The sequence below is a fragment of the Diadema antillarum genome, unplaced genomic scaffold, assembly GCF_040938485.1.
Source record: "Diadema antillarum isolate AM-2024a unplaced genomic scaffold, OU_Dant_1.0 seq00000175_RagTag, whole genome shotgun sequence".
NCBI lineage: Eukaryota > Metazoa > Echinodermata > Echinoidea > Diadematoida > Diadematidae > Diadema > Diadema antillarum.
The window spans coordinates 1157489-1180577 of record NW_027271243.1 but is presented as its reverse complement, the minus strand read 5'-3'; the positions used below and the strand labels follow the sequence as shown (position 1 = coordinate 1180577).

General features: G+C 39.0%; 1 protein-coding gene across 1 annotated transcript in view; it reads left to right on the top strand.

The window, feature by feature from the left end:
* Positions 1-6385: 6385 nt before the first annotated feature.
* The window catches only part of LOC139728369 (ATP-binding cassette subfamily G member 4-like), a 120271-nt gene continuing 103567 nt past the window's right edge, over positions 6386-23089 (top strand). Inside the window, 1 exon segment of the mRNA XM_071639313.1 lies at positions 6386-6519. The gene's annotated coding sequence lies outside the window, so the exon portion shown is untranslated.

The following is a 23089-nucleotide window of genomic DNA, read 5'->3' as shown; positions in this document are numbered from 1 at the left end:
TTAAAATGACCGCTCAAAGTATTTGAATTGTCATAAAGATAGATTAGTCAAAGTAAAAATGCTCAAATTCCTTAATACTTGCTCAGTCTGCGAGTCTTTAACAATAAAATTCCATCCATTCACACCTAGTTTAAGGAAAGTAAACACTCGACGCATTAAATTTTGTGACAAACACGCCATTTTTTTTTCTACCAGGTATGTGAAACTTTCGTGTAACATTGGAAAGACGTACTCCAGACCTGTTAAGAGAACAATATGGCGGAGGTCTACCAGTCGCCGTTATCTTGTATAGGACATTTTCATTTGTTTTTTTACTTACTACATATCTATTCAATGATCATGGCAGTGTAGTTCTAATTTGGTGCGGATGCCACCGAGGATATCCCTCATAACGTAATCCAGGTACTGTCTTGTGCTTAGTTCAATTTCAGATCTTTCTCTTTAAATTATTTTTAAACAATTTGAGATCATTTTACATACCTTAATACGCACTTATCGATGACGTTGCCATGTTGTACATTGTACATAAGTGTATTCCTTTTGAATTACATACTAATGTGTACTAGTAGGCCTTCATGCCAGTTTCATACATATGGGAGTAAATAGGATGGTAATTGATGGTTATGTACGTGCGAATCATTAACAATTGTGGAATTCGTCTATCGTCTGTGCACAGCTAGAATTGTAAATTTATATATCATTTTGTTATACAACAATCTTGTTACCTGGACAACTTGCTAAATACAATATATTTATAGCATACAGTCTGGTGACAGATAATGACCCCGCCATTGTAACTTCCTTTTTTTTTACAGCAATTTATCATGATATTCCTATAGAGGAATTATGCCTATTATTCATCAAGTTTATGTACCTTTGTGTTTGTGTCTATATGAATGTGTAAGAATGATTGCCATGACAGTTGGCTTTGTTCAACATGGTTGGAATGAAAGAATGTCCCTCCCCCAACCTACCCCCCCCCCCCCCTTTCTCTCTCTCCCTCTCTAAGAAAAAAAAAGTTAAGCATTGCAGACAGTATGTCCCTTGCGCCTTTGGGACGCCTGCGCGTACACGCTAGTTCCCCAAGCGCACGCGCTAAAACCTTAAGCGCACTGTCCGCTGGGTAACGACATGGCGTCCAATTCATGAGTTGGCCAGACTCTCTTAATATACGGCACTGATGCGAATATTACAATAGCGCCCTCTTACGGGAATTTCATAAAAATTCTTAGGAAACATTTCAATCGAGTTGATAAAGCAAACTCAAACAGAACATAAAGGATAGCTGTTTCATCGGAGTTGAACCCAACAGAATGGAAAATGGAGTATCTAAAACTTCCACACGAGAGAACTGTGATAAATAGGTCACAATCAGATGATGTAATAGTATAATACCTTCCGTTATCTTGCTCACAATAATTTTGACTCAAAGAGGTATCGATACTCACTACCTATTGAGGGCGGACTATGAATTGTAAACTGTGACCGCAAGATAGGGCAATTCTCAAACTGCGTAGAGTAATAACACTCGACAGTGTAATTAGTACAAAACCCCTTTGCCATGAAGAGATTTTGCTCTTTAACATGAGTATGAGAAAAAAATCTTTTAAAACGTTGGTTGAGCATTGTAATGGTTCTGCAATGGTTACGTTTGCAGAGATAAAGGGTTATCACTTTCAAGTATACATTTACAATGTTATTGTGTGTGTAATTTTCTTTTTTTTTAAAACCAATATCTGTAGGGTCCGCCCATAAAAAAAACAGAGAGTAATGTTGTTGCGCGTTGACATTATAGCTTCTTCATATTCAAGTATAATGTACTGGTACGACATACACATCATTGCTTTGTAACAGTTGAAAACCAGTCCAAATGATATTTGTTAAATCAGGAACATGTGCCGTCTGAATTTGCTTGTTAAACTTTATTCATGTTATTTGAATCAATTTGAACTGGTTTTAACATGGAGCGAGCATCCATTTAAGGTTCGCCATAACGGCGGAAAAAAACATGTCATCGTGGCTTGTGCACGCGCGCCCTTTGTTTCCGGTAAATTTAAAATCAGTCCAACTATTATCTGCACCACTCTTCATTACCATGACAGCATTAAGTTACGGCTGATTACTGATGTCTGATTGTATCTGCTGGATCTGTGTTCTGTTTTTATGCTGAGGTTTACATCATACAGATGACACTAAAACAGAACGAAAGAAAGAAAGTAGGGACGTAAATGAGAAGATGAATACTTCTTTTTTTTTTCAAAGGCAGCTGAATATGAATTTGTATGGCAATCAAAAGTCAAACAAGTTACAAACCCGATTAAGCAGTAAACGATTAAAGATTGATGGATGGTACGCAAGTCTCCCAAGAAAAGAGAACTGCTGAGTTCGATACACTGAATTCATTAATTTTGATCACTTATTTTACATGGATATTCTGCAAGGCGTTTGTTATTCATTGTTTTACGAAGCAGGGGACATCAAACTTTCTTTATTTGAAGTATATGGTATAGATTGCAAATAAAAAAAGAAAATCGTGATTTTCTTCTTCTTTATTTTTTCTCTTTGTTTCCTCAACAATTTATTATTGCTGTGTTTTCATCACTCCTTATTTTTGCTAGCCCTTCTCTTCCTTTTCCTATCCACTTCTCATCCTCCATCTTCTTCTTTAGATTTTTCGGCTAATGAACCTTCTTTTCCGTTTCCTGCATGTGCAATTCTTGAATTATATTTCTCTATACCCTACCCGCAATTCCTCTCCTCCTGAGTTTGTTATCTCGTTCATTTCTATCTCTTTTCTTTTCCTTTATTAAGTTTGAGAATTCTTCTTCTTCTGATTAAGTCTGCCTCCTTCAATAGGCTGATGATTCTTGCAGACTGTGCTATTTACATTAAAATACAGTTTATTTACATATATTTACAAGCACATTAAAAAAAAATGAAGAAAGTAACTAGCCACTGTGACCAACAGTCGGTTACGGAATGATCCCACAGATGGCGCTGCTCAAACAATTTCTGACGACAGGGAATTCTAGTTCCTTACAGTTCTTTGAAAGAACGAATGGCGAAAAACAAAAGCAAGCATGCATCCAAAATAAGCATCTTCATCTTCCTTTACTGAATCTAAAAGGACTGCCGGCAGCAGAGAAAGAGAACGACATGCGTTAATCAGAGCAAAGATAACAACGAAGTAAATGGTATTTAGGTGTAACGATATAACCAATACGTTTTTAGGATTGAACCGGACCACGACGAGTGTTAAAACTAACAAATCAATCAACCAACCAATCAATACGTGTAACAACAAAAACAAAATTCATAAGACAAACTAGTAAGGTGCAAATTGAAGTGTTGCACATGGACTGAATGTTTAATACGGAAGATTGAAATCCAAGGACACTTCACTTGAAAGATACAGTATGATAATTAATGGTAATTCTTTGCTTGCATATTATTATGAAGGCCTGTATGGTATATGAAACTGATACCAGCGAAGGCACGTGCAATTCAGTGCTATTGAGCGGTTATCCTATGTTTAGGGTATCAAACAGTTATTATTCAAACTCAGATAAAGAGATTAAAAAATCAACCCCTGCTGTTGATCATTGCGTTTTATAGGTGTTATGGTCAATGACAGGTTTAAAGGAAGGATTCCTAGTTTGTTTGTTTGTTTGTTTTTGTACTATCCTGTGGAAAGTTTATGATTAACTGAAGCAGTAAGAGAGTGCTTTACAGTAAAGCATTCATGAAAATGAATTCAATCCACACAAAATATTGGCAGGTTCTTAGTGTCAGCGAGCTTATTAGCAGTACCTAACGCAGTCACGTAAATTAGATTGTATTATTTTGTCCTCACTCCTGTTAAATTCTGATACAATTTATCGCTTCACGTTTCTTTGACAGGACCGCATAAACACTACAAATGAGCTATATACGAAAAACTGAATTGTGCAAAAACCAAAGGCAAAAACAAACAAATAAACAAACAAACAATCCATGATAAATAAATAAACAAACAAACCCAAAAAACACAAATATTCGTTAAAAGAAAAAAAAATCTACAGATCAGTGTTTCAGATACACCTGGAATACGCAAATGCAAAAGAATCCAGGAACCGAGAAAATCAAGCCATCTAAAAAGGAGGATCAACCCAAGCCTACGTGTACGTATACAAGGTACAAGGGAGAGGGTGTGTGTAATGGTACCTCCTTGGTATAAGGTATACCAGCTATCTTTTCGTTTGTTCTTTCGTTCTTTGGTTCTTTCTTTCGTTCTTTCTTCCTTCCTTCCTTTCTTTCTGTCTTTCTTTCTTTACTTTCTTTCTTTATTCATTAATGTATTCATTCATCAATTTATTTGTTTATTCATTCATTTATTCGTCCATTTATTTATTTATTTTTCATAATAAATATGTAAACGTTTTTATATATCAATTCATCTATTTACTTATTACAGTGGGTCAAGAAGGAGTGCTGTTGGTCACGTTCGATGCTACATAATGATGTGAGAGCAAAATTCGAACCAAAATAAGTCCGCTTATACTCGGCAGACAGGAGGCCACCGTTCCCCCCCCCCCCCCTCCCTCCCATTAGTGTTCTCGCGTCAGCTGAAGAACATCCGGTTCGTTCGCAATTAAAAGGATGGTATGGTTTGGTTGGGATGGGGTATTCCAATTTTAACTTCTTCTTTTTTGCGAGAAAATGAGAAACCACTCATATGAAATATTAAAGAGCATACGATTCTAAGAGGATTACAAAGTTTATTTGATGAAAATTTGTATTGAATTGGTTGAGATATCAAAAAAAAAGTAAAACAAAATGGTCCTAAATGAAAGGTGGGTCCCATCTTTTATTATGGTTTCTTTATTTCTGGATATCTCAGCCATTTCTCTTTCAGATTTCATAAAAGGTTTCTCATTAGGCTCTATATCCAACAAAAAAGGTTGGAAACCTGAAACCCCATCTCAACCAAAACTATACCATCCCTCAATCGACGGCACGGAAGGCAACACTGCAGGTAAGGGACGAAATCGTACAATATCATCGTCATATTTTTTCGCATTTTACATGACGTAAGAAGTGATGCAAATGACGTCACAGTTATGTCGGAGAGAAAGGGAAAGAGGGAGGGAGAGAGAGAGAGAGAGAGAGAGAGTGTCCGATATGTTTCGTTGCTCAGCTATTTTCTTTTTTAAGAGTACAGTAACCAGTTGTAATAACATAGGAAGCGAATGTTTCATTCTTATAATCCCACATCCCTTTATTTCAAGTCTTTAATCTCACGTATCTTATCAGAGCCTGATCTCGTTTCCGTTTCTTCATCATTTCTCGGGAAGTTATAGTGTTTGTTTGTTTTTTAAATCCGTTTTCCCAATTCAATTACAGAATCATCCATTTTCATCCAACAAAAGACTGAAACAAAACACTACTACTTGTATTACACAACATACTTATTATCGTTTTAAAACTTTGCTAGAAATGCACAATGCAGTGTATATCATAAAACGTGTGTCATCATAAAAAAAAAAGTAAAATAACCAGCGGTTTTCTTATAAAGAGAAGACTTAGCGGTAGAATAAAACAAAGTGAATTACTTAGACTGTCGGACCATCATGTCTATATGCCTTTCCCTTTCATGATGATCCATGAACTTTGCTACATTCATGCAGAGCTTGAATGTCATCCCGTAAGAGCAATCTCTTATATCGATAGTAAGCATCGTATATTTTCCAGTCGCGATCATCTTGTTATCGCTATTGTCCAATACTCTCTCTCCATATATGTCAGTATAGAATTATGCATGTAGACAAGTACCAGTATACCGAGGAGGTACAGTACTGGTGAAAGATCCTTGATAATATACTTTCCATAATAACATCTTACCTAATTCATTCTTCGTTACACTCGCGTGTGAGTGCGTGCGCATAGGCTTGAATGCACAACGCGCAGAGCAGACAGGATAAAAACTTGACCCTTTGTGACTGCAGTCTCCCAAGGACGACTACGGCCGAAGAAAAAACAGGCTGAAAGTTTGTTGACCGCGATCGCGCTGTCTAGTCTAGATACAGAGACATAATGAGCAGAAGATAACAAACACTCGGTTCACAATATCGAAATTCGTGGTGAAGTGGACAATTATGTACTATATGAATGACTGTGTGAGCCACGGTAACACGCAGAGGGTGATGTTTTTGGGGAGGTGTTTGATAATAGGTGCTGGTACTTTTTATATCAAGTGCGGTTCAGGATACAGACTAAGGTCGTTGTTATTGGTAATCAGCTGGTTCCGTGCCACCGGCTTCTCGATCGTGCCGATTTCTCTCCCAGCAAGCAAGCGCGCGGACGGGCATCAGCCGCCGTCATCTATTTTTTCCGAATCCCGGGAAAACCTTCAGCCTCCCTACAACCAAATGTGTCGTATCGTATCGTCCGTGCGAGATGAGGCCATTTCACAGCGATGCATGCTCTTACATTTTAACGTCTAACTGCTGGGACGTAAGAACCAACTTCTGCTGCTAAACCGTGAGTATGATTTTGCGTATATGAAATTCATCCTCTTTCTCCGCAGTAATGGTGAGATACACGTACCCTGGTTACTGACGTAACGGTTAGAGCTATGTCTATAACAAGAAAAGATGAAACTGGCGGGGCAACGTGAGTATTCTTAGGCGGTCGTGCACATTACGACTCGGGACTTTGCGTGCTCGACCGTGATTTTTGTTGGTTTTGTTTTGTTTTTTCCTTTTTGTTTCACTTTCCGTGAGAAAAACTCTCCATTGCGAGTGCAATCACGCAACACGGGAATCAATCGTCCCTTTCTTTCCCAGCCTTCGCTCTGTGTTTGTTCGAAAGCGCACGTGCGCATAGATCTAGTGGTTGTAAAGGGATTAATATCTCGTTTCCTCATTCTTTCCCCCGACTGCTCAATGGATTTTCCTTTGTTCTTTTCTGTGGATATAGCTGCCGGAATAAGTACCAAGTAGTACTAGAGCTAGTAGTACATTATATCATAATTTAATAATAACTGGTAGTTGTTGTAGTTGTACTCAGTAGTAGTAGTAGTAGTAGTAGTAATAGTAGTAGTAGTAGTAGTAGTAGTAGTAGTAGTAGTAGTAGTAGTAAAGTAGTATAGTAGTAGAAGTAGGAGGAGGAGGAGTAGGAGGAGGAGGAGCTAGGAGGAGGATAGGAGCTGCTAGCTATAAAAGACCAGTATTTATAAACACTCTTACATTCAGTAGAGTTTTGGGGGCATGGGCAATCCTTTCACTGTCTTGATTGCCCATGCAGTTTATGACAATCATCTCTGATAATGCATATTGAACACAATTGTTCACTTATCAGCATGTTATTTAAATGATTAATATCATTGGGCCTGCAAGCTCAATGTTAGCCTGCTTGTAGGCCTATGACCTGAAATTGATGCAAATGATATCAAGTAAGCCCTGCCCCTGGTTATGGTTAATTTCCATCGATCACATTTTGCTTGAAAGGGTGCCTGATGGACTGTGTAGAGCCATTATTACTGCAGAACTCCCGTTGAAAAGGCTCGACCTTGTAGGCTTGATTTAATAATGAATTTAGTAATGCCCAGATGGTTATAGAGCTCTCTTTTCAGTTTTGCCAATTTGTGTTTGTATAGAAGAAAGTTTTGCTAAGGAGAACACCAAGTAGGCCTATATTCTAGTCTACAGAGTACTAGTACTTTCACAACTTGCAAGCTACTGGTATCAGGAACTATAGCAACTCTTACACTGGCACCAATCCAATGGTCCCGGCCAGACTGGTAACAATCACTGACGGGCCAGTAACTTTGCAGGAATTGCCAAATTTACTGGTCCGACATGACCTGTATAAAAACAACTGCATTGTAGGGGCGATTTGAAAAAAGATCACTGCCAGTAAATTTTGAGGTTCAGACCAGTAAAATATAGAAAAACTTGCTATCTACTGTAGTAGCAGTCGAGAGGTCGGACCAGTAGAAATTATGGGTTAGTGTGCAGCCCTGACTATAGGAAAGGAAGTGATAGAATTATTATGATTTGAGAAAAGGAGCTTCATGATTTACCATTGATTAGAAGAAAGTAAAAGAGCAAGCAAACTTGAAAATTGAAAGGAGTGATTAGGAAAGAGAAAGAGAGAAAGATATAAACCCTAAATAATGGAAAAGGATGGGGAGAGGAGAAGAGGGAAAGAGCGAGAGAGAGAGGGAGAGAGGGGGAGAGAAAGATACAGATACAGAGCTGCCAACTAGCACTGATTTTCAGTAATTTCTACTGAAATTGGAGAAGAATACTGAAGGTTGCAAGCAAATTACTGATTTTAGAAATCATTGTCTGTGATATATTCCATTACACTGTTTAGGATTACTGATTTTCGCTCAAAAAAGGTACAAATTACTGATCTTCAGCCATTAAAGTACTGAAAGGCATTTACAAAAGTTGGCAGCTCTGCAGAGAGAAAATGAACTGAAGGACCGAAATATATTATAATGGATTGTGCTATAAAAGACCATCCACAGATTTAAAAAAAAACAACAACAACATGATTTAAGGAGATACGGTAGAAAGAAACTCATGTCTGTATTTGCTACTGGATAAATTTCTTGAAAGTTAAAGGCATAATTTACCATTTGCAGATGAAACAAAAACCAAGCATTAGTGCTTTAAAATAGTTCTATAATGTGAGTTAGGGATAGAAACAACCACTGTAAAAATTTGAATCTGTAGAATCGATGTTAAGTATTGGTAATAAAACTGTGAACAATAGTTATGATAAAAATGTTTCCAGACTAAACCATATACAGTTATGGTTTAATGAGAAAAATAGTGGTACATGTATCTGCATATATTTCAGGATTTACTGCAAAAACAAGGAAAAATATGGTAGGATGTCTTGTGATACAACTGACCTACACATATGCATATCTTGAACATTTTCTAAATCACTGCTCCCAAAAGTTAAACAGGATCTTTAATGATTAAACTATTTGCCTCATAAAACATAGCTACATTGTACCTCAGGTGGACTGCCTATCTGTTCAGGATGTTAATCTAAGTGGTAAAAAGCATCAAAGTTCAGAGGATTTCCTTGTATTTATACTACTAATTTTGGCAGCCATAGGAACTCAAGTCGTTGAACATTCAATGTACTGTCTGACCAAATAACATCAGCTGGTGTTAATCCAAGATAGAAACAGGAAAGTTTGAAAGTCATTGCCAATTTCTCCTTTTCTTTCTTCTTCTTCCTTTTCCCACAGGGAATGAAGTCTTTCAGAGTTAGCTTTGCCAGTAAAATAACTGCCCAAAGAAGAAAGATGATTTTCTATCAAAAAGGCTTATCTGGCAGTCGATACGGCCTATCTCTTCTTTGCCAATATTTGAGTTGATAGTGACAAGAATGTTGAGTAAGGAGGGGTGTTCTATAGGGTGAGCTTAGGGTCATTGTACAGAATGTCACAGCCCAGAGCCCACTGGAGTGCCTCTTAATGGTGTAGTTTGGTCTAGGGTTGTGCATATATGGGTGAGAATTTTGAACGATGTACAATTGCCAATTTTCGCACCTTATGACATTCTTTCCCTTAGAACATGCCAGGATGATCTAAGAAACCAGATTTTTTCATGTCATCTCAAAGACTGGTAAATTTCCTTTCAGGAAATATATGGTTTGGTTGACTTTTGCCTGATATTTTTCATTTGACAAGGACTTAAAGAGCAAAAATACGGTAAAAACGCTATTTTCACAATAATTTTTGTTTCTCAAACTAATGATGTGCATTTTTAAGCGTACGTGGCATCTAATATCTGACCATGTTCTGGATCTGACATATCATGGGTATGAACCACAAAATTATAAGAACTTTATGAGCAGGTATAAACTCACAGAGAACAATTGAAATATCAAAGTCCTAAACAGACGAACGTCCGTGGTGCTTTTATTTCTATCACTGCTGCAAATTCTACTTTGTTGTCCCAACTGTAATGTATACGAAAATTTGGTGTTCCACCTAATGAACATATCCTGCAAAAATTGTACGTCTGCTGGCTGTACATGGGACGCAATATTCTTTTATGCAAAATTATACTCAGTTTTCGTCACGGACGTGCTTCCGCTATTTTCTAATAAAGATCGTATCTCATTAAACGCTATTGATGATATTGTTCTGAGTCGTAATCAACTAAGATCTAGCCACACGATAATATGTTTGTTTTGAGTTTCTGTCCATCCTTTGTCAAATAGGAACCGAAATTATATTTTTAGACGAACCTCCGAGAAAAAAAGAACGTCCGTGATGATTAAAACGTTTTCGAGTGGGACACCATCTTGCTTTGATGACGAAGGTGCATTTTACCTTTGGCTCTCTAGCCAAGGAGCTGTATGTTATTTTTGGAGCGGACTGAGGCTTGTCCGCAGTTTTTGGACCATGCAATTCACCGAAAACCAAGCAAATAATTAATATTTTCTCTGAAAATTCACCTCCTGATCCCCCTCTGAGCAATACATATGTTGTAAGGATGTCAAATTTCTTATAATTTGCATTGACAATACCTTTTCAAATTTTTGAAAGAGTTAGGAAGGCTAGGTACTCTCTGCCGATTAGTTATCCGTCCAGGAACATGACCCTATCAGTAGAACGAACGTCCGTGACAATTCCAGCGAACGTCCATGACGTATGCAACCCCTTCGATAGGGATAACTTGTTCCGAAAGTGTCCTGTATTCTTTAAAACTTTGGCTCGATTAGCGACAAATAAAGTTTTACAAAGTAGAAAATGAGTTTAGAGCAGTAGTTTCAGAATTTTTAAGACGTTATGTGATCATGATGAACAAACAATTGTAAATATACTCAAAATTTTACGCTTGTTTTCCCTCTAATTATACAAAAACAGCTAAGCACTAAAAACAAAGTTATAGGAAAATGGAATTTTGCGTAATCTGTAATTAATGTGCATTTCAATTTCTTTCTCATGAGGATCTAGAGACAATTTGTACTGTTACAGGTTCTGAAAATTTCGCTCACAGACGTTCTGTCCGAGAAAGGACATTTCTGATAATTACAAATATATCACTGCACATAAAGTTAATGTTAGTTGAAAATATTACCAAATCACCGAGCCGCTCATACCCAAAAGTGAATAATGTTCAGCAATCAATTTATTTGTAATAACAAAAGGAAAACGTTTTGGTCACGGATGTTCGTTGGTAGAATAAGTCAATGGATTACATAGAAGGAGAAAGAGGATCAGTGCCACTTTTTAGTGACAGGTGCGCCAAGTGTCTATCTTTTGAGTATGGTAGCTGCCGTCTCAAACAGAACACATCCAGTTTTGGCCTCCATAACGGACGTTCGCTGTAATTGTCATGATATTAAATGCCTTAATTCATTCTTATTTTTCTATTCATGACGATTTTTCTCTCATTCCCTCAATAGCCTGGACATGCTGCAACCAAACAGAAAACAGAAACAAAACAAAACAAACCAAAATAAATCCGAAAAGTGCTACGTAATCACATGCAGGATAATGACGGAAGAAGTCTGTAATGGGCATGTGTTGAATAAAAAATGGAAAAGTTTCAAAAGGACGTGGAAGCAGTTGAATAAAAATGACTGAGAAACAGAGAAGGGCTCGAGCTCCAACACACAGAGAAAAGAATTGCCAGTGCACTCCTGTTGTGCTATATTCCTCTGGAGAAGTTTTGTTTGTTTGTTTATGTTTTTTATTCATCGAAATGCGAACAAAAATAATGCAGTATATAATTATTGTCTAATGAAAACAAACAAATCCTCCGCTTATCATTACATGGTGTTGTTTTATACTCATCGATGAAAAGCGATGTTCATTTGTAATTCTTTCCAAGATTTTTTTTTTTCATTTTACATTTAAGAGACAGAGAGATCGTCAATTTGTTTGTGCTTTTGTGCTTACTTTGAAAAAACATGTTAAAAAAAGTAATGATTAAGAATAGGTTTAAGGTTGCACTTTGATACGTTCGCTCTTCCTAAGATTCGTTACTCCGATATCCAAAGGTTTGTTATTCCGAAAATGAAAAAAAAAAGTTTGTAGTTAATTAAGGAGATTTGTTATTAAAAATGTTGTTATTCCGAAAGTTTGTTAGTCCAAAAAATAAATATTAAGGATCATTATTTTTAGGTCCGTTCTTCTAAAAGTGGAAAGGGCCTGATATTCGTTTAGGTGAAAACGGTTATTATGAGGTTTTGAAATTTGGAGGATTTTAATTGTTAACTTTTTTCAGCACATTTGGATAAGCGAACATGATTATTCATGTTCCAATTGATAAACCTTTCGATTAACCTTGGGAGATTCCTATCATTTACCGAATAAAAAAGCTTCATAATTATACGAACTCTATCAATTTTCGTATTGACAAACTGTATGAATAACGAGCCTCCGAAATGACGCTCTACAACATGTTTGTTATAAGAAACCATATTGTATAATATCGAAGTCACAAACATCCATCCAGTAATATGGACTTATTGTGTCTTGTTATGACGAAACTTGCAGTATCGCAGCTATTATCATTTCTGACTCATATAATAATACAAATTCTCCTCGGTAACTGTGTGTAGCACAAGGAGCAAACATAGAGGGATTTCTTCCCAACGTATTTGTTTGCCCTCCCCAGCTAAACTTCATATTTCTATAACGGAGCACATTTCTGTTGTCTTTCTATGTTAATTCTTTGTCATAATTTTAGCTGTGACCATGTTTGTTGATAAGCAAATTTTGCATTGTAGACTTTAGATAACAAATGTAGGACCTGAATCTTTACTTCATGATAAAGAAATTTTAATAAAGATTATTCGTTCTCAAGGATGGACTATGTCACTGAGATTACACATACGTTTGTACGTTCATTTACGAGAGATGGAAAAATTGTTTTCTTTGATTCCTCAGTATGAGAAGATAAACAAGCTTATATAATTGAGAACTGGTAATATCTGTTCAGGATTTTGCAGAGGAGTTTGTTCTCGACATGAAATTGCTGTTTGTTGTGAGTAGAATGCGTATCCAACTCAAGAGAGCTGCATCTTGTTTGTTCCGAACGTCCGTGAGCTACATGCGAACCTCCGTGATGAAAACTATGCTATGTTCGTTGGGTTATAGAGACTGCATAGATCAGATACATCTTAAAAAGGTAGGTTATTATTTGGGAGTGGGGATTGAAGTATGGGATAGTGAAATAAGAGGTCAAAATATTGAGTTTCTGTAAAATGCGCGTAAAGTGGAGAAAGTGTTTAGCGGAAGAGCAATATTTCAACAAAAACGACAAATTTTTATAGTTAAATCATCAGTTGTCTACCATTACGTACAGGTTAAGAGTACAAGCTTAATATTCTGCAAGCACGTACACATGTCCCTTAAGATATTTTGTTTGGATTTTGAACTGAATCAGATCTTTGCAAACTATGATAAATGGTATTCAAGTGTATGTGCTGTACTATTCCTCACGGACGTTCGCAGCTCTGGACATGGTAAACTTCAGCGGTGAATAAAAACTTGTTCCTCTGGGAAAACCCTAGTATAATGGGTTCATATTAAAGCTTGAGTTATACTCTTTCAGGTAAGATGAATAATTTGGGGAATTTCCTACTTTTTAAATTTTGCCTTGTTTTGGCTCAATTGTACATCGTTCAAAATTCTGACCCATATTCTTTTCTTCTAGGTACAGTGACAGATGCATATTTGTTTTTATATGAGTATGCAAGGAAAGAAGAAGAATCAAATCAGCATCAGGATTAATCAACTGTGTGGAAAACACTATCAAGGCCTGTGGAAAAAGGTGCCATACTGACAAGGAGACTTGGATCCTTTGCAAATTTGTTTTCAAACAGAATGCACAAGGAAGACTGAATTTAGACAGTTGCAGACAAGACAATGGGTCTAAAGTTGCAGCTGGAGTGGAATTTGGTTTATTGTACCTAGTGGCAGCTGTGATTTCTAACTGTCAAGGGTTTGAAGGATAAGCCCCCATTTTGACCAGAGCATGCACATATAGCTGTAACACTTCCAGAGCTTTTGATTAATCCCCTGAAAACTTGACCTTTCTTCTAGAGTATAATAGACTTTGGCAGAGGCTTAACTGTTCCACAATCCCTTATTAAGGGGATAGATGATATAATAGGGATTAGGGGGATTAGGGGGATTAGGTAATCTCTGCTCCCTGACAGTTAATAGCTTCTGGACATCCGTGCCAGTCAAGCGCAGAAAGTGCTGCAGGAGGTTACCTCAATGGCTTCTTCTTCATCACTGCTTCTTGTGCAGGCATAGCACGACATACATCAGTACTGGTTCAGTTCAGTTCAGTTCAGTTCAAATTTATTACTTTTTTTCCACAGTGAAATAACATATAAACATAAATCTCACTTTCTTCAGTGACAAAAATGATGCATGTAGATTTACACTAAGAAAACAATTATTAAAAACTTACAGTAAGGATACATTACCATAGTTGGTAAAGACAAAGTATTAAATGAAAGTGAAATAATTGTCAATATGCATTGTGTGAAACAAACAGAGGGACCCACTAAAAAAGACAGAGCTTGTAGAATGTGGGCCCTTCTTCGATAATTTTAGATTTGGTCGAAGATTGATTGAAAACAGCAACAAAGCGGCACAGAAGGTTTGGGGGCCCACCGAGAGACAGACGGACAAACAGTTACACACAAAACAACAGCAAGCAAACTAATTAAAGCAAGACAAGACTGGGACAGCAATATGACTACTTGTAGAAGAAAAAATGACTTGACGACATGACACGACAGGAAACAAAACTATGATAGCGTGACAAAAAAAAAAAAGGTAATCAAATAGGCATTAGTATGGTGTAGAAAATCAAAGTGAAGATGGAGTTGGCACGTGAAGGGTAGACAAGTGGACATAGAGAGAAATGCAAAACAGGATGATACTATTTTATGGACATGGCGAATCACTGGGACTGCATGCAATTCATTTGAAAGAGAAACTAAAGGCATTTGGACAGCAAACTGAATTTCTGTGAAAGATCACAAGAGAGGGGTAGAGAGTGAGAGAGAGATAGATAGGAAATGATGTTTCATTACATTCTTTCAGTGATATTATTATATAATACACACCCATAATATCTGTCTATCTATATGTGTTATGAATAGACATTAGGGCCTGTATCACACTCAATACATGTATATTGATGAACGACTAGCTTGCTAGATAGATGATTAGATGGAGCGGGGGGGGGGGGGGGGGGGGGAGGTTGGGGACTTACAAAGAAACAGAATTTGCCTATTCTTTTCCCCGTGTGATGAAAGAGTGAAAATCAAGATTGCAGCTGAAAAAAGGGAGCTTTTGGGACAGTGGTCTCTCGTACGGAGCTGTTCCTTGCACACCATTTGTGGTTTCTTGTGTCTGCAGACTGAATAACACAGCCCACCACTTACATTGAATGTCCCGAGGCTGATGTCATGTTGGTTAACACTTAGAAACTCCATCAGGCATTACGCATCAAAAGATGTATTCATTTGTCTGAACCTTTTTGCCCCGCTCTTACATTTTTGCCTACTTTTTTTTTCTTTCTTGTCTGTCCACCACAACAGCTGTGATGTGGACTGCTGTCTAGACTTGTCTGGTCTTTTTGCTGAATGATGTTAGTCTTGTATTCCAGCACCTAATTTTTTTTTCAAATACCGAAGCAATCTGTTTAAAAAAAAGCAGGAAATGAGCACATTACCTACTTTGACACATTTTCCAAAGTTCTGTACTTCAATTCCTTGAAATCTCTCCACCCCCAAGAAAAGCACAAAAGCAATCACAGGCATTGAGGTGAAGCAGTGAACTTAGATCCAGCTAGCAGGTGCTTACAATTTTCTGGCTTCATTGTAAGGTTCTTATTGTTGCTGTCTTTGTGTTGTAGATTTATTATCGCTTGAAGATTTCAAAGAGAATTGTTATCAGAGACTTGAGCTTTCTCATCTGCTGAAAGTGAACTTATACCATGATTATGATTGAAATGATTGTACTGTGTTCACGCAAGCTTGCATTCAATTCAATTCAATCAAATTCAATAAATTTATTTCCATTTTGTCTTCCACTCCATCGAGAGATTCAAAATCAGTTCGATCCAAATGTTTTTAGCCCTGTATGAGTATGTGTGTGACTCCCACAGTTTAGGTTTAAAAAGTTCTACTATAGTAAAGGAAAGGCATATTGATAGCTTATGAATGAGACCCCATGTAAATGCTGTTCCATGTCCCTGGGTATAGGCTGGGGGTAATTCTACCTTTCAGAACCCGTTGAGGATGTTTTGATTTTGCTACAACACACATTTCCCACAGACACCTGCCGGAGTATACTCGGGGCTCGTCCCCTCTGAGGAAATTGTTTGCTCATAACATTAGTAAGTGTTCTATGTGTTACCCTGTATAACTTTATATGGAAATAAAATTATTTGAATTGAATTAAATTGAATATGATGGCGATACAATATGAGCACATACAAATGAAGATCTTTGTAGACCATCTCTTGAAATTGATTTTTAGCTGAAATGTTTGAAAAACTAGAAAGAATTTCATGAAATGTGTCATGTCATATCATATGATTATATAATGCCGATATAGATCCTTGTCATTTGATTGGTTGTTTGACACTGATCATTCTTCCCTTTTCACTATGACGTCATCTCCCCTGCAATTGCGGCTCCATTTACCGTGCAATTTTGGATCCATACGATTTGCTCCATTGCACACACGCCGAGAGCCCGGCACACTACACGTGTAAAACGCTTGCGTTTGCAGTGTGTGTGTGTGCAACAGCATGCTAGCATAAAGCTCTCAGTTAACACTCTCTCAATCTCATATTCTCTGTTGTTTCTAAATTAATGAAGCATATGACAAGGATCTATTTTAGGCATTGTATAAAACAAATAATAAATGTTTTTCATTCATGCAATGGACAGAATATTTCATTCAGTGAAAGATGAAATATTTGATCTACTCAACCAGGCTGCACCTCGTTGAATGGATCATTTCATCTTTCACCTCATGAAATATTCTGTCCACTGCACTCATAAACATTCATTATTTGTATAATATTTCATGTCAAATATTTCATGTCATGAAACAGAATGTTTATGTATGAACTTGGTGCATATTAGAATGTAGGCCTAACTGTAGGCAAATTTATTTTCTCTTTCACACCAAATGAAGTAAAGCTATTCATGCAGCACCTTCCTGTTCTTGGCTGTTTTCAAACTGTTCTTCTAATGAAAAGACAATCTATGTTTTGGAAAGTCTGTGATTCAGAGGTCATGACAGACCAATGCTAGCTGTGAACTGCCTTATGGGAGGGTTGTGTTTAAGGAAGTTGTAGTCCCTCCTGCTTTTGCTCCACCTGATCAGCTAGTCACCTGATGATGTTGGTTACAACCACTGATCTCCATAGAGTAATCTGGATATCTCATATTGGCCATATCATGCTGTACAAACAAATGAAGCTGTGATGCTGCCATTTTGCCGCCTGTCACAAATGTACACACTAGTAGTTATGTACATGTATGATTTACTGTATGCATGGTTGTTTTAATGTGTATCTACACAGGTGGACCAGATTAATGGAGAACATTCTATGTGGTATACATATAGTACATACAGGCTGACCAGATAAGTGGAGAATTTTCTAGGTGGTATACAATGTAGCTATACAGTACATGCATGTAACAGGAAATACATTATAGCTCACTCAATCTAGAATGATTTCATCCATTCCAGAAAGTTCTGGGAAGTGCTAACATATTTGGCTGAGTGAGGCACTGTCCCTGTAGCCCAATGTGATTGGTAGTTATTCTTGGCAGTGATGTTTTGTACATAGTTAGGCAGTGAGTCATCCAGGTTTCCTGGAACTTAGACTGGCTAGTAGGTTGGAGAGAGTTATAGAATGTGCTAGAAGGGGTGAATAGATAGTATATAAGCTAGAGAAATTCTGCAGTAGGCAGAGTACCCAACACCTCTGCTCTGAGAGTTACGTCACTTCTGGCTCTGAAGCAACTTGTTATAGTCAGTCCTGTGTTACCTGCTGACCTGTTATGTTTGTGGAGATACTTGGCTTGGGAGACATTTTTGCCTGCAGAAAATTAATGTGCCTTCATTGGACTCCATATTTTAATGTCAATGGACATTGCTACGGCAAAGCTGTGACGGGCTGGATTCCTCGCTGGACACTATAAAGTGAATCATCATTCAACGCATCGACTGGACGTGATCGTTGGATTCTGCACATTTCGCTGTGAACATTATACCGTGGACTATCGTAACCTGCGCCTCTGGAGTTACGTCAGAGGAATCATTCATCCGTGCGTCAAGGATCATTCGTCTGTGCATCGAACATCGTATTTGGACACTTTCAAAGGATTATTTAATACGTGTAAGTGATTCCACTACCGATTTATAACTGTTTCTATTGATCATTGTTGTACTGATGTGATGCTGATTACCAGTCTGTACCCACAATATCACTGTTAATAAACCGCCTGAACATCAGTTGATTGTTTCTTTTGTGCGATCATTCTCAGAGTGATTTTGGTCGTAACAAAATTGGGGGCTTGTCCGGGAAGTGAATTTTAAGCCAAAACTTAGAATTTGGAACGTTCCGGAATCCAGAATATTGGTACAGACAAAATACCAGTTGAGTTGATTGTTCAATTGTATATTGTGTGTAACACATTGTCACAATGTCAATCAGTACAATGGATGTTCAGGCATTTGTTCAGAGGACAGATTTGTCCCTCAAAGATTTGCAAAGGTTACGCAAATGTGATTTGACTGCTATTGCACAGCATTTAAATGTAGATGTTCCACAAGGTGCAAGAAAGGCAGAGATTCTTGACTTAGTAGCTGGTCACATGGAGCTCAAAGAAGAAATTGACACTTCCGATCAAGCTCACATTTCAGATCAAACACGGCTTGAGCTAGCTAGATTTGAAATAGAGAAAGAGAAGATGAGATCGGAAAGAGAGCAAAAGGCTAGGGAAATGGAAATGCTGGAAAGGGAAAAACAAAGAGAAATGGAAATGAAGAAATTCGAAATGGAGCAGCAAATGAAATTGCGTGAGATGGAATTGACTCATGCACAGACTGTTGGAAATCGTGAAAGGGCTCCCTCTGAATTTGATTTGGCCAAGAACATTCGATTGGTGCCAAAGTTTGAAGAAAACAGAGTTGATGCATATTTTGTGTCATTTGAGAAGGTGGCTAACAGTTTGAACTGGCCACAGGAATTTTGGCCCTTGCTCCTTCAAAGTGTGTTTGTCGGCAAAGCAGCCGATGTGTACTCATCTCTCTCTGAAGAGCAATCACGTGACTATGCTACAGTCAAGAAAGCAGTATTGAATGCTTATGAGTTGGTGCCAGAGGCGTACAGACACAAGTTCAGAAATTCGTACCGCAAACCAGGCCAGACACATGTTGAGTTTGCTCGTGAAAAAGAAATGATGTTTGATAGGTGGTACAGATCCCTGAAAGTGGATCAGGACTTTGATAACCTACGTGAGGTTGTTCTCTTGGAAGAATTCAAAAAGAGTGTTGCTTTCAGTGTGAGGTCGCATTTGGATGATCACAAAGTGACAAGTTTGCATAAAGCAGCCTTGATGGCTGATGAGTATGAGCTGACCCACAGAAATGACAACAGACCACCTTTCAGGAATTTCTCTGGAAATAAGAGAGACAAAAATCAGTCGAGCAGTCCAAAGAATGCTGGTTCTGAAAAAGGCACGAGTTCTGAAACTTCATCGACACCAAAGCCTCAATCTGACAAAGGGTCCAGTACAAGTGCAAATGTCATCAAATGTTTTCACTGTAATAAGACAGGGCATGTAAAGTCACAGTGTTGGAAGTTGCAAAACAAAACAAAGAAGGACTTGGGATTTGTCATGTCAAAAAGTGTCCTACCCGAAAACAGTGTCCCGTTCAGTGAAACACAGGCCATTGAAAGTCAATCTCCCAAATTCAAAGATAGGATGAAGCAGGTGGATGAGAGCTATCATAGCTTTTTGTTTGATGGTGAGGTGACCCCATGTACTTCTGGTGAGGCAGGTAAGCCAGTGGTCATCCTGAGGGATACGGGGGCCTCTCAGTCGTTGATGGTGGATGGTGGTTTGACTTTTCCACCAGATAGTGCAGTGAATGCAAAAGTCTTGATTCAGACTGTTGATGGCAGTTATATGTCAGTGCCACTGTATAGAGTGGATTTGAAGTGTGACCTAGTTTCTGGTCCTGTGACTGTTGGAGTTGTTCCCGAGTTGCCCATGGCAGGCATTGATTTCCTGTTGGGGAATGACTTGGCTGGGGACAAGGTGGTTGCGTCTCCAGTTGTTTCGGAGAAACCAGTGGTGGTTGCTGAAACTGAGCAGTTGCAGGAGGAATTTCCTGGGATTTTCCCAGATTGTGTTGTGACTAGGTCTCAGGCTCGTAGAGCTGTTCAAGATGATGCGGATTCTGTTGATGTGGAGGAGAATTCCGGTGTTTGGTTGGCAGAAACCTTTTTCAAGGATTTGAATGATGGGGTTGCTGTATTAGGCTCCGAGGCTAACAGTGATGGGCTGTTTAGCAAGTCTTCCTTGGTTGAAGCACAGCAGGCAGACTCTGAGTTGAAAGGCTTGTCTCAGACGGCATGTTCTGAGGCTGAGGCTGAAAAGGTCCCTGAGTGCTATTATGTCAAAGATGGCATTTTGATGAGGAAGTGGAGACCTCCCCATAGGCCAGCTGATGAGGATTGGACGGTGGTCCGTCAAGTTGTTGTCCCTCCTAGCTACCGCGGTGAGATCTTGAGGATTGCTCACGAGTTACCTGTTGGCGGCCATTTAGGCGTCAGAAAGACAAAGGATCGGATCATGAGGCATTTCTATTGGCCAGGGTTGAATGTGGATGTGGCTGAGTTTTGCAAGACTTGTCACACATGTCAGGTGGCTGGTAAACCACAGCATTCAGTGAAGCCGGCGCCATTGATTCCGATACCTGCGTTTGAAGAACCATTCAGTCGGGTTCTAGTTGACTGTGTTGGACCTTTGCCTAGGACAAGGTCAGGTCACAAGTACCTCTTGACAATCATGGACATGTCTACACGGTTTCCAGAGGCTATCCCATTGCGAAATATCACTGCTAAGACTGTGGTAGATGCTCTAGTGCAGTTTTTCACTCGGTATGGGTTGCCCAAGGAAGTGCAGTCTGACCAAGGGTCAAATTTCATGTCAGGCATATTTCAAGAGGTGATGTATCGTTTGGGTGTGAAGCAGCTGAAGTCGTCAGCTTATCATCCCCAGTCCCAAGGTGCGTTGGAGCGCTACCACCAGACCCTAAAGACAATGATTAGGGCGTTCTGTGAGGAGTATCCCGAGGATTGGGATAAGGGCATCCCTTTCCTACTGTTCGCAACGAGGGACTCCCCAAATGAGTCGACGGGTTTCAGCCCATTTGAGTTGGTGTACGGTCATGAAGTTAGGGGCCCACTGAAGCTCATCAAAGAGAAATTCATGACTGAGGATGATGAGGTCCACCTACTTGACTATGTGTCAAAGTTTCGTGAAAGGCTTTCAAAGGCTTGTGAGGTAGCTAGGGAACACTTGAAAGTGTCACAAGACTCTATGAAGAGAAAGGCAGACAAAAATGCCAAAGCCCGAACTTTCAACCCAGGTGACAAAGTTCTTGTACTGCTGCCCATACAAGGTGAACCACTGAAAGCTAAGTTCAGTGGCCCATACTATGTCAAAAAGAAACTCAATGATGTGAACTATGTGATCAGTACGCCAGACAGACGAAAAGATCAGAGGGTATGTCACATAAACATGCTGAAAGAGTACTATGAGAGAAAGGCTAGTCAGCCGGTAGGCGTAGCTCAGGTGGTAGTAGAAGAAGTAGATGAAGAAGGGGAAGCTCAAGATGAGAATGGAAGTGAGCCCTCTAGTGCCAGGTTGTCTAACTCAGAGATGTTAGGGAAAGTAGATGAGGCACTGAACTACCTACCTGAAAATCAGAGGAAAGATGTGACTAGTCTGTTACATGAGTACAAAGAACTGTGTAAAGACAAACCAGGCTGCACCCCTCTGGCTGTACATGATGTTGATGTAGGAGATGCTGACCCTATCAAGCAAAACCCTTACAGGTTAAACCCGAGCAAACTGCAAAAAGTAAGGGAAGAGGTTCAATACATGCTAGACAATGACATAATAGAACCGAGTAAAAGCAGTTGGAGCTCCCCAATCGTCATGGTGCCCAAGCCGGATGGGTCTCAAAGATTCTGTATAGATTACAGAAAGGTGAATGCCGTGACGAAAACAGACTCTTTCCCCATTCCCAGACTAGAAGACTGCATTGACAGGGTCGGAAATTCTGCATATGTCAGCAAAATAGACCTTCTAAAGGGATACTGGCAGGTGCCCATGACCGACAAAGCCAGAGAGATTTCTGCCTTTGCTACACCAGATGGCTTGTTCCAATGCAAAGTAATGCCATTCGGCATGAAAAATGCTCCGGCCACCTTCCAACGGCTGACAAACCAAATCATTGCCGGACTTGACAATTGTGTAGTATACATTGATGACATCCTGGTGTATAGTGACACGTGGGAGGAGCACATTACACACTTGCGGCAACTTTTTGATCGACTCAAGGAGGCCGGATTGGTGATTAATCTGGCAAAGAGTGAATTTGCAAAGGCCAAAGTGGTGTATCTCGGGCATGTAGTCGGTCAGGGACAAGTATTGCCAAGAGAAGCCAAGGTAGAGGCTATACTAGGCTTTCCCATCCCCCAATCCAAGAAGGAGTTGCTCAGATTTCTGGGCATGGCTGGTTTCTACAGGAAATTTGTACCGAATTTCAGCACTGTAGTCACCCCCCTAACAAACCTGCTGAAGGGCAAGGCAAAGTACACCTGGACTGATGAGTGTCAAAGAGCCTTCGAGAAACTAAAGGCAGTCCTTGCTAATGAGCCTGTTTTGGCAGCTCCTGACTTCGCAAAGCCATTCAAGGTGGCAATAGATGCTAGCGATGTAGGAGTGGGAGCGGTTTTGCTCCAGGAAGATGAAGAAGGCACTGAACGACCAGTTAGCT